The 4,358-nt window shown below is 36.7% G+C and overlaps 1 pseudogene across 1 annotated transcript; it reads left to right on the top strand.

The window, feature by feature from the left end:
- Positions 1 to 1,689: 1,689 nt before the first annotated feature.
- On the top strand, positions 1,690 to 3,771 carry LOC111276866 (uncharacterized; annotated as a pseudogene). Its single transcript, XR_002688592.2, has 2 exons — positions 1,690 to 1,709; positions 1,832 to 3,771. The product of XR_002688592.2 is annotated as an uncharacterized LOC111276866 (transcript).
- The last annotated feature ends 587 nt before the right edge of the window (positions 3,772 to 4,358 follow it).

Below are 4,358 nucleotides of genomic sequence, written 5' to 3'. Positions count from 1 at the left end.
AAAAACTACTGTTTCACTTGCAGGGGCTCCGTCGTCGGATTTATTAAAGAAAAATCAAAATCATCCAATTAATTATTGGAAATTATTCTCAATTAACTCTAATACTTTTAGCAGAAAATTGAGAAAATTCCCTCACCTCAAGAGTATACAAGAAAAACTACTGTTTCACTTGCAGAGGCTCCGTCGTCGGATTAATTAAAGAAAAAAATCAAAATCAGCCAAGTAATTAATTATCGAAAATTATTCTCAATTGACTCTAATACTTTTAGCAGAAAATTGAAAAAAATTCCCTCACCTCAGAAGTATGCAAGAAAAACTACTGTTTTTACTTGTAGAGGCTCCGTCGTCGGATTAATTAAAGAAAAAAAAAAAGAAAAAAAAAATCAAGATCAAAATCAAAGTCAAATAAAAAAAAAATTCAAAAAAAAAAAAATCAAAAAAAAAAAATTCAAAAAAAAAAAACCTGGAGCGGCTCGGATCGCGGCTCGGCTCGGCTCGGCTCAAGGAAGAGAAAACGGCTCGGAGAAGCGGCTCGGGAAGAACGGCTCGGCTCGGCTCGGCTCGGCTCGGAGGGGGGCTGGCACGCGCGGGTCAGAATCGGGTCGACGCTTCGGGTCGGGTCGGGTTCGGCAAAACGCGCGGATCCTCTTATTAACTTAAAGCCAAAACGACGTCGTTTTGGGAGGGTATAAAAGGCACTAACCTCTGTTTTTCGGCAGACCGCCCCTCTCCTCTCTCTCTCTTCTTCCTTCTTTTCTCTGCCTTCTCTCTAAAGACTGAAGAACACCGGTGGGATTTCGCCGGATTCTGGAAATTCTCGTCGGAATCTGGAAAATCTCGCCGGAAGTTCGCCGGAAGTTGCCGAAAGATCACCGGTTTCTGGGATTCTTCGCCGGAAACTGGGCTGGTCGCCGGAAACTTCAAGGTTGACCGGAATTCTGGCCGGAATATTCAAACTTTGCCGGAATTTTCGCCGGAATCTGGAAATTTCCCAGAAATTTCCAGAAAATTTTTTCGCCAGAAATTTCTAGAAATTTTTTTCTCACTCCCAGAGCACTCCTAAACCTTTTTTAGCTTCCTATACGCCTCCTTTTCTTTCAAATCAGTAGCTTTGCTTACTGTTTTCTGTCTGTTCTTGAACTGTTCCAAAGGGTCCTTTATATAGGGGTTGATCAGGAGTTTCTGATCAATCCCAACTCCTCCTTGGACGGGGATTCAGTCTTTGAATCCAATTGGACTCTTTAGATTGAATCCCCACTCCCAGTAGGATTCTTCAGCTTCAATCTCAACCTTCCAAAAAAAAAAAAAAAAAAAAATCAAATAAATATAAAAAATAATAGATAATTAGAACAGATAAATAAAAAGATATTATAGTAAAAAAAATATCTGATAATCAGGAAAAAATCAGAACAGATAATTTAAAAAAAATAATAATAAAATAAGATAAATCCAAAAATATCTTACAAAAATAATAATAATAATAATAATAATAAATATATAACTATATAAATAATATACATATAAATCTAATCTGAATAAAAATAAATAAATGAATAAAGATATACATAATAATAATAATAATAGAATACATAAAATACAAAAGAAAAAAAATATACAGGATTGAAATGGGCCTTACCCATTTGGGCCAGGCCCAATTGATCTGGGCCCGGACCCAATTGGGTGTCTACAATTGTAGAAGATCGTCAGAGGTTAGATACTTTTCCTATTCTTTGCCAATATTAAATAATTGAGTTCTTACTCTTTTACTTTGTGATTAGCTTGAGTAATTTTGACCTGGCAATATTTTGATCACTTTGGATTTGGAGCCCAGGTGAATATGAAAGGCCTGCATCTGGTCTCCTCTCCATCCATGAATTCCTTTTAAGGTTAATGGATGGAAGACCCAGAAAGGGCCTCAACCTGAGATTACTTTTTTTGCCAAGCCTTTTAGAGCCAGAAGTGTTTCTGGATCCAATGTGCAACATCAATTTCGCAACAGGACTGTTGTGAATAAAATAACTAAATTTAATGAAGTGTCCAACAACTCTTCCCGTTATAGCTCCATTCCTTGCAACAATTCCTCTGCTGTTATGTCAAAAGGATCTAATGCTGCTAATCCATCTGCTATGTTCATCTATTATGCCGAATAAGACAAGGCTACAAAGTGAAATTCATGAAAGAAGGCAAGAAGGAAGGGAAAACATAAAAAGAAGCATTTGTGTGATGTTGGCTCCAAAGAGTCAGAAGTTTGTAAGAGTATACCCATGGAAGTTAAGCATCTGAAATCTGTGGTGACAATGACATGAACTCTAGATCACATGCAACGTTACCAGAAGTTTCACCATTCGATAGTTTGCTCAATATAACTGATTTTGCAAGCAGCAGCAATGGTATTTTTACAAGTTTTCAATCACCAAATATATACACATCTGACATTGATGAACTGGATATACCTGAATGTATTGTACCTTCTCAGGTTTAGAAGTTCCCTAGGGAGCATCATACAGATAACTCTAAAATTGTTAGCGAAGACCAACGACTTTCTATAGGTGGAGAGGAGACATCCTTCACATATGGGTTTTCTTATAGATTTACATGAGAAGGATTTCTATGATGTGCGTGATACCTAGTGTTGGACTCAGTTTCTGTTGGTTCAAACAGTGAAGACGGTATTGGTGCTGGTCATATTTTTAATCCATTTAATGACAACAACAATGAAACCTGTCAATCAAATTTACCAGGTTCTAATACCGAGAAGGGGTCCCATTGTCAAAACTCATTATGTATATTTCAATACCAAGAAGGGGTCCTATTATCAAACCTTATTATGTAGCATTTCAGAAACTTGTGATTTTAGTGAGGGAACCCAGCATGGTCTAGCTTGTAGCACAGCTTTGATGGATGAATGGTTGCATCAGGCAAGAGGGGTAGGCAGTGTAAATCTATTCATGGAAGTTCACGTACTTGCAAACTTGGAAGTATAGAGAACTTGCATGGTAGAACGCATCAGGCAAGAGGGGTAAGCAGTGTAAATCTATTCATGGGAGTTCAAATACTTGCAAACTTGGAAGTATAGGGAACTTGCATAGTAGAATGGGAACAGAGAACAGTCATTCTGTTGTCAAAAGGTTCAGAAAATGCTGTAGAGAAATTCAACACTGGGTTGAATAAAACAAATCCCGTTTGCTCACAGTTTGATGTTACTTTAAAGGATGATCCATTGCTGAAAAGAAATTCTAAAGCTGCCAATGTAAACCTTACCTATTATTGATGACAAGAGGAAGTTAAAAAATAAGGTTCCTAGGAATTTGAAAAGAAAAGTTAGTGCAGCTTCAAAACAAGAAAACAACAGACATTCCAGGAAGGAGTCTCATCCCAACAAGGTAAACCTAAATGCTTATGAAAAGACTAGCATGCCAAAAAGTGAAATATTAGATGTTTAAACTTTTCTGGATGACCATGGAGTAATTTAAAATCTTTCAAGGTCTTATTCTCAGCTTGGTTGTGAGGGTTCTGACCATGAAATCTAAATCAGTTAATGACTTTGAAGTTGGTCCAAGCAGCATGGAACCATGTGAAAATGTCTGTGATACTGCTTGTGGTTTTAATAATCTAAGTATAGAGATTCAAGACATCTTACTACAAATGTGTCCCTTTGGACCAGTCAAATTTGCTTAGGTGAGCACTCCAATTTTTTGAGGTTTGTGATACTGATTCCACTTCAACAAACTCTACTAATGTCATTCATCTTTCAATATTTTTAGATTTTCAGTTCTTGTTCCAAAACCAAGCATGACTGAACCAATTAGAGGTTTGAATTTGATATTAAAACATCAAAGGTGCTTAAGAGAGATCTAGATACCTATATGGTTCTTCTAATTTTGTCTTTCGTGTCTCCTTCCCCTTGGAGCAGCAGCTCCGGTAGCGGGAGGAGGTGGATTTTTGGCGTTGGGAGGAGGAGGATTTCCAGCATCATGAGCTGGATTTTGCTGTTAAGATGAGAGATTCAGCTAAAGCTTTCAAATCAAACCTAAGAACTGCAATCAAATGCTAAAAAAATATATAAGAGGAGAGATTTAGTTAAAGCTAAAAGAAAATAACCGTCCTTAGTTATAACAGAGTCGAAGTTCAAGCTAAAGAGATGTATTTCTTGAACTTCAACTCTGCTATACCTGAGGACGATTATTTTCTTTTAGCTTTAACTGAATTCGAAAGCTTTAATTAAATCTCTCCTCTGATTTTTTTCTTTTAGCATTTGATTTGGATTATTTATAATTACCTTTATTTTCTTAAAGTTCTTTCATGTTTTAAAGCTCATATGTGAATATCTGTGGTTATTTGTTGCTATTTGTGGTTGA

The sequence above is a fragment of the Durio zibethinus genome, chromosome 7 (genome assembly GCF_047325235.1).
Source record: "Durio zibethinus cultivar Kanyao isolate XHJ-2024 chromosome 7, ASM4732523v1, whole genome shotgun sequence".
Taxonomy (NCBI): Eukaryota; Viridiplantae; Streptophyta; class Magnoliopsida; order Malvales; family Malvaceae; genus Durio; species Durio zibethinus.
Note: the sequence above shows the minus strand (reverse complement) of the source record. Positions and strands in the feature narration are given on the sequence as shown.